The 13710-nt window shown below is 42.9% G+C and overlaps 1 protein-coding gene across 1 annotated transcript in view; it reads left to right on the top strand.

Annotated features, from left to right (window-relative positions):
* Positions 1–1783: 1783 nt before the first annotated feature.
* Positions 1784–13710, top strand: part of ADRM1 (ADRM1 26S proteasome ubiquitin receptor) — a 52379-nt gene continuing 40452 nt past the window's right edge. Inside the window, exon 1 of the mRNA XM_078651600.1 lies at positions 1784–1923. The gene's annotated coding sequence lies outside the window, so the exon portion shown is untranslated. The remainder of the gene's footprint in view (positions 1924–13710) is intronic.

A 13710-nucleotide genomic window follows, 5' to 3' on the forward strand; every position in this document is an offset into this window, starting at 1 on the left:
CCGAACAACGGTCATTTTCAACACAAAAGTGCAGTTTAACCTGCTCAAGCGCTGCAACACGCATATCAGCTCCCATCACACGGTATCCCGACGAGCAGCCGATATCACACGGTGACAAGGAAAACGAGCTAACTGTACACCCCAGCATCACTCAGCACCATCACAGCACCACTCAGCGCTACCCCAGCATCACTCAGCACCACCACATTATCACTCAGCACCACCACATTATCACTCAGCACCACCACAGCACTACTCAGCACCACCACAGCATCACTCAGCACCACTCAGCGCCACCCCAGCACCACTCAGCGCCACCACAGCATCACTCAGCACCACCCCAGCATCACTCCGCGCCACCACAGCACCACTCAGCGCTACCCCAGCATCACTCAGCACCACCACATTATCACTCAGCACCACCACAGCACCACTCAGCACCACCACAGCACCACTCAGCACCAACACAGCACCACCCAGCACCAACACAGCACCACACACATTATCAGTCAGCACCACCACATTATCAGTCAGCACCACCACATTATCAGTCAGCACCACCACAGCATCAGTCAGCACCACCACAGCATCACTCAGCACCACCACAGCATCACTCAGCACCACCACAGCATCACTCAGCACCACCACAGCATCATTCAGCACCACCACAGCATCATTCAGCACCACCACAGCATCATTCAGCACCACCACAGCACCACTCAGCACCACCACATTATCACTCAGCACCACCTCATCACTCAGCACCACCACAGCACAACTCAGCACTACCACAATAACATTCAACACCACCACAGCAACACTCAGAAATCCACCCTCCAAATCCAAAAAACCAAACCACCAGCTATTATGTAAGTATTAATTAATTATAAAATGTATAAGCCATTGTGATTTGTAATATCAATACATGTAAGTCAGGGAAATGCTAAACATGTAGCTTTACTAATGCTATAGGTGTCACATTTGCAAATGTTATAACTATTGGCAATTAAAATAACAAAATTATTAATTTTGCTATTTGAACAACCTAAACATAAGTTAAAAAATATTACATTTACAAGACCAATAGCTCCAACTTTTCTAATGCGAGACCTATTGCATTTCCAATGCTTGTTATACTAGCTTGCACTAAGTGATTGCCTGTTACTCTCAATCCTAACTAGAAAGGGATCGTGGTTTATCATTATGCAGGCTTCTTTCACAAATTGCCAGCAGTATCAATAAGTGTGCATAGTGTGAGAATTCAAATATCTCTCATATGCCATATGTGAAGATACATATGAATTGTGAAAGTTAATTTTAAGGGAACCATTTTCTACAGACATAGACAGAAGGAATACGATACCAATGGCAACATTGTTGCTGTATTATTGTGCACAGTTGCACAACAAGAAAATCTCAAAATATATGCTTGTGTCCTAACCAATGCCCCAGCCTGACCCCAATCATCCCCTCCGTTTAATTTTAAGTACCTGCACTTTTTATTCCATTTAAAGCACTGCTAATAAGATGCTAAATTGTTACCTGCCACGGTGTCAAAATCCACAACCTTTCAAATGGTGCAAGGATCTGATTTTCCTAGTCCTTTTTTTGTTTCCATGTTTGGCTCCTTAATGCCGTATCACGATGGTCTGTTTTTAGTTTTCATTACCCTTCCTTATGACACAGCATACAAAGCGAATCAGACTAACTTGCTAACTCCCTACGTGCATGTGATCCGGTTAACTGAATGATGGGTCATTTAGCCAACCAGCTAGGAGAACGAGGGGCTGGTACATCACTGCACTCCAATGGGAGCCAGGAGTGGGCGGGGCCAAGAGTGACGCTGTGACGCGGACGGAAGAGCTAGACTTCAACGCGGAGGAAGTGTAGCGGGAGTTAACAGCATCACCATCAAATTTACAGGTACGGTTGTATACATCTTAATTTTTATTAGACTACCGAGCAGTTAGTGTTCTTCGTAAGTAACCAAGTGTCCGCCTGAGCGTACGCCATGTTCTCGCTTAGAGATCCTCCCTGTAGTGTGTGTGTGCCCGTGCTGTCCCGTCCTGAATGTGGTCCGTGACAGCTACTTGTACCTTGGTCACGGAGCGATCATAATCCAGCCAGTCTTGTTTAAAGGCAGGCACATTTTGCGCTTCTAGACTCATAAGTTGCTTCTTGACTCATAAGTTTGTATTTTTAAATTATTGGCTCAAACAATCATTGTACACAATGTTTAAACAGCCAGACCAAGTATGCATCACATTTTACTTTTGTGTGTCTGCGTGCATAGACCAAGACAACCACAACGTTCACTGTAACCCTGCGATCCAACGTTCCATTTTCTCTCTGCACCTCATTCATGACCTGCAAGACTAGAGAGAACATACTGATGATTTGTTAATGGCCCAAAAAATCCACCCCTCTTTGAGAATTTTTCACTGCATGTTAGTTTAGCAGCAGCCTGTCCTGTGAAATGAACCATTTTGGTTAAGCATCTACTTGAACCCTCAAGGCAGCACCAGTTCTTTAAGCACTGCATTTATATACTCCAGTACACATACACCATAAGCTGTTATCTTACCAGTACCCCAGCCACTAACTAACTCACTCTATGGCCATACGCAGAAATTGAAGTTAAAATTCCAGCACAGTCACAATTCTTGCCCACAAAACATTTTCATCGGGTGTAGTGGAGATTTTCTTAGCTTTAGTTAAAGAAAGTCTTGATTTTATGAAAGACAGAGTTGAGTATTATGCTATCTTTTCTTGCCTTTAATTGAATAGCAGCCAAGAAAAAAACTACAACTCCCAGCATGCTTAGAGAAGAAACTACAATATGCTGTCACAAAGAGTAAACAACCAATCATAAATAAGCAACTCCATAAATAGCTTGGCTGGGAGCAACAAGTCCTCTTTTCTTGCAGAAGCAGTTAATGATATTGGAACTGTAATCATAACAATAGAAACCGCCAAAAATAGACAAAAAACGTTCTTTAGACAGTTCATAAGACAACAAAATGATGGGAACAGAAAATTAAAGTCACTATCATAATCCACATGCCCATGCTTGTATGAAGATTGGAGAACCCTGAAAATCGATGAGACCTAAATATATGATGAAGTTGAAATCCCATGTTAAGAGATCAGGTTGATGGATGAGACTGATGCTATTGGAAAAGATTAAATGGTTAGAATGCCCATGAGGAGGGATAATACTCGCCTCTGTGTCTTTAATTAAATCAAGACTTTCTTTCACCAAAATTAAGATAATCTCCATTTTATTACAATAACTGGAGGCTCCTATTATGCTTGTTCAAAGCATAGAAAAAATGCATTAGCAACATGATAAACAGGTTTGCAATAGAAAGTCCTAAACGTGGAAACATTTGTCCAGTCAGCACATTTGTGGATGTCATCTAGACTCACTCCTGCCCAAAAGGCCTTGGGTGTCATATCACCTCTGGTAGAGTGGGCGCCAAAAACGAAGGTGGTAATGCCCGCCAAATTCAATCCATTTGACCCAATGAGCTATGGTAGGAGATGAAACAGATTGCGGGTAGTTCTAAATGGAATAAGAAGCTGGGGAGCAGACAACATCCTCAAATCTTTAGTCCTTTAATATGTATTCTCTTAAACAAATTCCTACACATATTTCGGTTGATTAGGAAAATAGAGATAGAACACGGACATTGTTTGTTTTAATTCTTCTATGAACCTGGAAAAGTACACCTGCAGACATATACTGTACAGAGCAGACTTGTAGAACTTTCACATCAGAAAGACATTTTAGAGAAACTAGACCTAAACGAACAGTCAATTTTGCAGATAAAAGTTTGAGTGCTAAATAAGAGTTATCGAGGAAAAATTGTAAAATTACATTTTCATCCCACATTGAATTGTATTTTATAGAGGAGGTTTTGAAACTCGTACTACCTTTTACAGACGACATATCAATGGGTGTTCGCCTACATGTTTTCCATCCACTCTGATGTTTTCCATCCACTCTGATGTAGTCAGCTGAAATCGTTGATCTGTAAGTGTTGACCGTTCTATAAGCTTTTCCTTGGGAAGCTAAAAACAATTATTTTTAACGTTATATCTGCTGAAAAGGGGTGTGCACCCTTATCCATGCCCCAGCTATTCCAAATCATCCAGGCTGACTCGTATGTTTTGGTTGTACCTGGGGCCCAAGAATGCTGGATGAGTTGAGCACCCTCAGACAAAATACCTGGGGTCCACCAGGAAGACTTGAAATTATCCATGCTACTAAGGTGAGAGATTGATTGAGAATCAGATCTTGGAGTAGTCCTTGAGGGTTCTGAAGTAACGTTGGGAATTAAGGGAGTAGAATGGGGCGGTCTACAGATAACTCCATGGCTGTAGTGAACCAGGGTTGGCTTTGTGGAGTGGAGTAACTAATAATACTTTCGCTTGCTGACGTCTAATTTGAGCGAGGACCCGAGATATAATGAAGGGGGAGGCATAATTTCTTGACGGGACCAGTTCTGAAGGAATGCATCTGTCGCTAAGGCTTGCGGATCTGTTCTCCAACTGTAATAAGAAATTGGATATTCAAGCAGGAAGCAAAACAAGCACTGGCGTTGCCAATAGGTCTCGCAGTAGGAAAGTTTGAGCTATTGGTTTTCTAAATGACATTTTATTTTTTTGTTTTGTGATTTACAATGCCCATATTTTTTACTTTTCGCATTAGGAAAGTTTGAGCGATTGGTATTGTAAATGACACTTTTCTAATTTATGTGTTGGTTTTGAAAATAGCAAAATTAATAGCTTTGTCAGTTACAATGTCAATAGTTTTAACTTTCGCAAATGTGACACCTATAGCATTTGTAATGCAATGTGTGTTGTATTTACGTGACTTAGATGTATTGATATTACAAATAACAATGGCTTTTAATTTTGTAAATAATTAATACTTAAATAAAAGTTATTGTAATTTATAATGGCAATAGCTTAAACGTTTGTAAATAAATTTTGTGAAGATTATGTTCAGTGTATTTTCTTGTGACGAAAATCCAAGAACATTGCATTTGCACCTACACACACATATGTGTTGTAGCACTGAGTGGTGTGAGGGTGTGAGGGTGAGGGGGTGTGAGGGGGTGTGAGGGTGAGGGGGAGTGGGTGTGTGAGTGTGTGAGGGTGAGTGATGGTGTGTGTGAGGGTGAGAGGGTTGTGAGGGGGGTGAGGATGAGGGGGTGAGTGAGGGTGAGGGGGTGTGAGGGTGGGTGAGGGTGTGACAATGGGTGAGGGTGAGGGTTTGTGAGGGTGAGAGGATGTGAGGGTGTGTGATGAATAAAAAAAAAATACATTTGTATGCGCTTGCACAATGGCAATACAAAAATGCTCAATGCATAATGGCACGTTTGCATAAAGCAGAAAGTAAAGTCAGACATCAGCGAAGTAGCCATCTTTAAAGACAAAAGTATAGCCTTCTGATAAACGTAGTAACAACCAAAACACTTCTGTTCGCAAATATTAAAAACGCTGTGCAGATAAAAAAGGAATAGAATCAAACATTATGAAATGTAAAATAAATATACACTAAATACACACTTAAAAATATGAAGACACTCGCTATTGAAGTTTTTCAATATAAGTTTAAGCCTGGGTCGTACTTACTCGAGCTTACATGTCGGCACAACCACAGTGCACACGGCCCTTCAACCTGATTGTTGCCCTGGTAACGGACGCCGCTGAAACGCTGCTGAAGGAGCGGTGGTGGTGGAATAGGCAGAATCCTGGTGAGGAATCCCAGGGGCAGACGGAGGATGGAGAAGGACAGCGGGTGGGGATAGATCCGGGGCAAGGGGTCAAGGGGTGGCATATGTGTATGAAGGGAGGCGGGAAGAGAGCGAGATAACTTGTCCTTTTTTTTAAGATATCCGTTGATTTTTAAATAGAATGCGTTATTTATATAATTTGGTTAGTATTACAATTATTTGTGAGTGGTGCGGGGAGCATTGGAAACCCCCCGTAAACCACTCTGATTGCAGCGCAGCACAAGGGTAGCGTTGCTGAAATGAGCGTGTAATGAATGCTTGACTAAGTTATGGCAGCAAAGCTTCCGGGGGTGCGCTCCTGCAGATTTGAGGCCCCTCTCTCTGCTGTATGTGTTTGCAGCCCTCTCGTCTCCCCTACCGATTAAGGCGCCCCTTAGTAATCAACATACAAATAGCTTAAGTTGATGGGCGATAAGTGATAAGTTAACATACATTTTGTATGAGCGAGTCCATTGAAGAGAAGTGCGTTCGATATCCCGGCCCCCAGGTTTAAAGACCGTCTTTTTCAACGCCGAAAATGAATTCAGTCCATTGGACGGGGTTTTTCGAAATTATAGTTCCTTCAAAACATATAACACAAGTTAGGTTCGTCCCGGCCTCTTCTAGTGTCGAATCTTACGAACCTCTGCCACCTACTGGCAGCATTAGAAACCGTCTAGAGAGCTTATCAAATCCATCGAAGTACCGTGGTTCTAGCCGTGCTCGGGTTTGATTAATTTAATGTACCTCCTGCAACGCGTGCTCGTTGTATTTTTCCTAACAATTTTTTTTTAATTGTCCTGCTACGATGAATTTAAAGCTCTGACGCACACTTGCTACCCTACTGAAACCTCTCGAGCAATGCATCGCGAAAAGGCATTGTAAGAGTTCAAGGTATTACTTACATGCCGATATACCAGACACAAACTGGTAAGTGGGAGTGTCTAAAATATGCCGCCAGTGAAAATAAGTGTGGCACAGTAGGACATGTAATTTATAATCATTGTACTAGAAAATGCACAAAAAACCAAGACGGAGGGTATTGCTGTGGGGAGAGGGGAAGAGAAATGCGACACGGCAGGCAGGGGAGGGGGCGGAGCGGCGATGAGGGGTGTGAAGCAGCAGGGGCCTGCTAGATTCCTTGTCGGTCTTTTCCTTAGATAATGCTGAGAAGCATCTTCAGGCAGTCACAAGAAGGTGCAAGTAAGGGAACAGTGTCACGCAACAATAGGTTCTCGAATGCAAAGTTTCTCAGAACAGGAAATCCTGAGGTGATGCACTCCTTCCCGCCTTAAGATGTAACTTCCCCTCACTTCATACAAAGAGTGTTGGTGTGTGAGGCAACTCCACTTTGCTGCCTAGGACGCCACCAGCAGATGGTGCAGGGCAGGAGCACATGGCCCATTTGTTAGAGCGCATGGCGGTGCCAGCATAATGCGACGTCACCATTTCAGCGCCAACTCTCTTTGGTGCCAGTTTGTATCAATGCCTGGACTACACACATGATATGAAAAGTGCATGATCTAATAGTCTACTGCTTGCAGCCTACAGCCTGTCTGTGTGTCTGCCTGAGCAGAGAACATAATACAAGCAGGGCAGTGTTTAATGTAAATCTGTGAGTCGGTCTCCATTATGCATATGGCATAAATAATGCAGTTTTAGGAGGAGGCCTGTAGGTCTACCCAACCTGAGCACAGTATGGACACACATAGCAGAGAATTTAGAATCTGTCAGCGGACCACATGCCAATGATATGAGAGTGCTTTTATATAATCTCCTTCTGCGAATAGTGCGGTGTTAACATCCTGCCTGTGTATCAGTCTATGTAAATCACATGCTACAAACATGTTGTCTTTGGGGTGACCTACGTGTTTGCTTTCCATAACCACAGGCCAGGTGCACATGAGGAACCATACACAGGCTGTGAGGTTGCCCGCAGAGTGTGTGTGGTTGCTTGACATAAGTATATCTATGTGCCTTGCTGCACTAAGCACGTGAGACACACAGTGATGTGTTTACACTAGCGTCATGATACTAATAGATAAGCTGCGTTTATTCTAACATGATGCAATAACAATGCTGCATGTGTTCGTCTACGTCAATCCCTGCAGTGTTTGCAGCCTGCCCGCCCACGCTCATCAGGATACAAATAGTGCAGTGTTAGCTCTGTATCTTGCTTACCCTAATCACATGATCCTTACAAGGGAACGATTTTCACTCTGTGAGGCTGACTTCCCTATGTATTTATATCTGCATTGCTGCACTAAGCACATTACACAAATAGTACAGTGTGCAACTGTGTGTGATGAGGCTGCACGAAGCACTTATGCAAAACAGAGTGTTGCAAGTCGGCCTGGGTGCCTGCTGTGCAAGCACCTGACACACAACGTGCAAACGGTTGAAGTGTTAAAACAATCACACCCAAAAGGTTTAATAGTAATACATGCCAATGTCGAGTACGAAGATATCGCCAGGGGGAGTGTCGCTTTACTTTATTAAGTCCGCTGGGTCGATGTTTTGGAATGAATGTTATTGTCTGACAAACCTGCATGTCGATATTTTGACGGTGACATTTCTCTAAGAACACAGCCCGAAGTAGCCGAGAAAGGTGAGAAAATCTCTAGTCCCACCCATCAGGAATTCGTATGGTGGTCAAGAAAGGATGTCAACCCCACGAGCTAAAATGTGTTTAATAGTTGGCTCCTTAGGGGCTGCCAATAGTACCAGAGGACAATGGAAAGCAAAGGGCAGCGTGATCTTGTGCTAGAATTATGAAGCCATTGTTTGCTCTAACACGAATATAATGCTATTTTTGAGTTATCTAGGTATGCTGGCCTCAGACAGAAATTCATGTACTGACGAGGAAATAATAGCAGCTTTATGTGATTTCCCTCATGAGCGAGGAGGGGGTGCGAGGGATGAGTGAGGATGGGGTAGCAGGGGAGGTAACATGGCCTGGGGGAAGCTTGCTGGGGAGGGGGAGGAGAAATCCAATTAAGGCTGTGTGCCGGGAGAGAGAGGGGAGGTGCTGGAGCTGGGGAACAGGTGGCCGTGAAAGTTTATGGCCCAAAAGCGCGTGCCTGTGGCCACGTGAACTCGCAGAAAACCGCACGAAAAAACCCGTGGTTTCACGAGTATTTTGAGCACTTGAAGTCTCGCCATTTCCCATTCCTTCGGAATGGAAAAGGCGAGACCTAAAAACTATTGACAAGGGACCACGTTGGAAAAAAGTTGTTAGAATACTGATGAATAAAGATGCCAGTTGCATGAATCCCGAAGATGTCTTGAGTTCCAATCTGCTACCGTATTCAGATCTCCTAGGAGATATTCTGTTAAGATTGAAATCTTTCTCTGAAGACAAAATCCCAAAATATTTTGGCTAGCTCGGCTAAAGTTTTTGATCTTGTACCTCCCAGATAATTGATATATTGAACGGCTGATAGATTGTCCATGCGAAGGATAATGGAACAGCTTATCTTGTTTCTGGTAACGGTTTGGATCGCAAAGGAACATGCTAGTATCTCTAAACAATTGTAATTGCATTTATATAGCGCTTTCTACCCCTGACAAGGTGTCAAAGCATTTTTTCAGCAGGTAGCATGCAATATTCATTTGAGCGGTGGATATGTTAACCATTAATTGTAATGGGGTGACCCAGTGACCCTCAGAACCTGGGTTCTAAAGTGTAAACAAAAGCAATGGTTCTGTCGGAAGTTTTTTAGGCAATTTCTTTGTGAGGTTATCAATATAGATACACTTCATACGATTCTACAAACAATAATTTCAGTGTTAAAGAACACACCACGCAATTCTAGTTTCGAGAAATATTTTCATTATCGATATATAGCACATGGATCAATCAAATGATAGTAACGGCTGTCCAAGACAAGTGACATGGAATCACAGATGTGGTGAAATTGCTTTTAAGTGGCTAAAGGTGACTAGTGATGATTGTGCTGTACAAAGGAAAGTGAAATAACACATTTATATACAAAGACATAAAATTATCATCAGTTCATTTTTCTGATAGTCATAACCAAGCAGGGCTAATTTCTTTTTGAGAGTTATGGCTTCCTATGGACAGATTGACAAAACAACGTCGCCGTTTCGACCCTGAGTTTTGGTGCAGAGTTATTAGCATCAATGGCGGGTCTTCATCAGGACAAAGGGAAGAGGGTACAGCCTGATCCCACTGGTGTCTGCTGACACCCCCCCTACTTGGAAGCTATTGAAGACAAACATAGTACTTTCCAGCTCTCAGGCTGGAAAGTCTCGACGTTGTTTTGTCAATCTGTCCATAGGAAGCCATAACTCTCAAAAAGAAATTAGCCCTGCTTGGTTATGACTATCAGAAAAATGGACTGAAGATAATTTTATGTCTTTGTATATAAATGTGTTAATACTTGCCATTGAATCAGATACAGCCTGTTGTACTGGGTCTTTATTAAAAGCATCTGAATTGCCTTTAAACATTTGAGCATCCTCATAGTAAATCTCCATATTAAATATATGGCAAATGAAAAATCAAAAATTAAAGGCAACAAATAATTATTATATGTATATATTTATACTTATTTATACATCTAAACTTTAAAAAAAAATGTTTTTATTTGCATTTTTCCAATCAAAGGAAAAAGAACCATAACAAAATCGGTTACATAGTAAAGATGAGCTGTGGTCTGCCCAGATCTACATCCCTCGGTATGCCTAGCAATATAAATATTGTGTCCAGGGGTATGTTTGCCTCTAAAACTTTGCTCAGTTCCAGCAATACCTTTTCCCAGTAGGCCTGTATTTTAGTACAGTCCCAGATGGTGTGATTCGTCTCCCCTCTCATAGCCACATCTCTGACAACTAGGATCACTGGCTCAGCCCATTTGGTGTAGTCTGGCCCTGTCCTAATAGGCTCTGTGAAATATTTTATATTCAATGAGGCGAAAGCAGGATTTAATTGCCACCTCCCTATGGTGCATCAGGGCTGCTTCCCAATCTGTTTTCGAGTATGCCTAAATTTCCTTCCTAGGTATCTCTCAATTTGCCCATTATGGTGCATTATTATTCAAGGTCCGATAAGTGAATGATGCCGCCTTGGTAAGCATGTGCTCCTGTAACAGGCACCACTCCAACGGTGCATAGTCCGGCAGTGGGGAGGAGGTTAAATTCTCCGCCTGCCAGGCATGTCTAAGTTGAGCGTACTTGAAGAACTGGGAGGTATGTAATGCAAAGTCTGTCTGTAGTGAGTGGCAGCTTTTGAGTTTACCCGTGCCAATGATGTCACCTATGGTAGAGATACCTATGGCATCCCAGTCCTCGAAGCCCCTCAATTTTGGGATGTCTTTTAGCCAGGCACAGTGCCAAAGGGGCGTCGGCTTAGTAAGTTTACGATCCCACCATATTGCCTTCGTTGCTTTCCCCCACGCCTCTGTCGTGGCTTGGGTAGCCGGGAGAAGCCACACCTTACCCCTTCCTCCATATAGATAGTGCAGGCAGGTACGTCCTGCCATAGTTTCCCTCTCTAGTCTATAGGTGGGGTGGTCCCTTGGGGCATGTATCCAATCATTTACTGGGCTTAGCTGTTCCACCCAGTAGTAGGCCTCAATGTCCGGCAGTGATATTCCTCCATTATATTGATTGCGTTGCAAGGTACTTAATGCAATCCTCGGCTGTTTCCCAAGCCATAGGAGGGAGCGTAATTCTGCCTCAATAACTCAGAACATCAGTCGTGTTAGGGGGAAATACGTGTTCTGTAGTGCATACGGGAAGCGGGGCAAAGTAATCATTTTAAGCATGGCCTAGGATAGTGAGAGGAAGGGATTTCCATCGCAGCGCGTCTTCTGCAAAATTTGTAAGTATACGTTTAATGTTTCTCTGGTAGCAAAGGTTCTTATCGGTAGTGAGGTAAATTCCCAAGTATGTGAACCCATTATGGGCTACCTGAAGGGCCCCAGGGAGGGTAGGCCATGTAGACATGGGACACAGACTATATATTACTGACTTGTGCCAGTTAATGGTGTACCCCGAGTTAGTCCCATAAGCGTCCATGGTAAAGAACAAGGATATATCTAAACTTTTATGCGCAATTTCATTTGAGAAGGTCTGCAACCCTAATGAACTATTGAGTGTGTAAAACAGACACTCGTAACACCACTTTGAAAGGGCGTGAATGAAAGGTGGCAGGCAGGCTTGTAGGCGTGTCAATGTTAAACGGAGGTGGACTCAGGGTGGCAGGCGGCAGGAAGAAAGACATGGCTCTCGCAGTTCGCGTTGGCAGCCACAGCTAGTACTGGATACAAAGAATGCAGACTCCAACACCAAGGAACAGTTGAGAGAAGTACGCTGCGCAGCATGGCACAACGTTGACAGAAGTGTCCCCGTGCCACTGAGAGAAAATGGTTACAGCACAGAAGAAAGACATTGGGCTAAGCGAAGTTAGCTAAAACTCGGGTGAAGAGGGTTAATACTATGTCAAAATTATATAGTTTCAAAGGAAAAGTTAAAACTGAGTTTCCTAGAATGCTGGCGATAAATATAGAGCCCTTCCTCGTAGAGAAACAGTGTCCATAGGACCTCATGTTATGAAAGGAAATCCACACAGGCTTGTTTCAAGCCCCAGAATGTGTTGGTACCGCCATTATTTTTTATATATCTTAATTTTAGCAATCATAATTTTAAGTGTAAGTAACAGCATATTATTGTTAGAAGTAATAGCCCTCCATAGTAGGACGAATAATGTAAAGCAGACGCCAGGATTTTAAGTAAAAACGAGAATACTGAGTAATGATTATAATAAGACAGATGAAAACACTGTTAAGGACCTGCACTAACATTTGGGCACTGATCCAAGGGGCACAGAAGAAGACTGAAACACAACAGTAAGGTACAGGCGGAGTACAGGGCTGTGCTAGGCAACAGACTTCAAATCTGATGCAGCCTTCAGAGTGAATTGATAGGGAAAAGCAGAGGATTGGGCATGGAACTAAAAGAGACTGAGCACTGTTGTAGAATAACCTACGAAGACTAGCAGCACTGTTATTTAGTCATTGTCATATCAAACCTGCCAACTCGCACAGTGCTACCGTGTGCCACGATATCGGCTCCTTTCACACGGTTACCTGGTGAGCAGCCAATATCACACGGTAGCAGGAAAATGAGCTGGAGACCAATGCAAAGAGTGAATTTCCATCTCCTCTTTCTAGGCTTTGACAGCCGATGTTCAATAAGGGATTTTAAAAACGCCGAAGACATTGGCACCAGCCTCGGCGAGCTTTTTTTTTTCCTTCCCGGAGGGGGTTTCGGACCTCATGGCCTTAGGCCTCTCCTCTCTCCAAGGCCTCAGATCTTTCTTGCAGTGTTTTTTTTTAAAAGTAGTAAGGTCTGATATTTGAAAGAACACCACACCGAGCCATGCAGATTGGATCCAGAAGAATGACTAGAAAGGAATTTTAACTTCATCACGTGATAGATATATAGAAAACCACTTTTAGGGCATTGCCCCAGTGTATTAGATTATTGATTTAAAAATAATTTACTGAGCTTATGGGTATAATGTACGAAGGACTAGTTTACAATTTGACACGTGAGAGACCATAAGCATGATGGACACCTACCCATTGGGCCAAGTAATATGTTAGAATGCTGGTTCAAGTGCCGTCAAAATAAACATTTTGCTCTGAGGCAAACTGGTGTAGATAAGCAAAAGAAAGAATCTGATCCACTGCAAAATACTAGGATGCTGAGATAAAGTTGCTGAGGCATTTCTGAGTTGTGGAATTAATCCTAAAACTATGGTTCACCAAAGTATTAGGGAAAAAAACAAGGCACTAGGCCATTCAAACAGAACAAATACGTAAGTATTAAGTCCTCTGGCCAGATAAGTAGATGAGTGACTACAGCATTGGTCTACAGGACGTAGAGAAATGAGTGTCTA

The sequence above is a fragment of the Lissotriton helveticus genome, chromosome 7 (genome assembly GCF_964261635.1).
Source record: "Lissotriton helveticus chromosome 7, aLisHel1.1, whole genome shotgun sequence".
NCBI classification, from domain to species: Eukaryota; Metazoa; Chordata; class Amphibia; order Caudata; family Salamandridae; genus Lissotriton; species Lissotriton helveticus.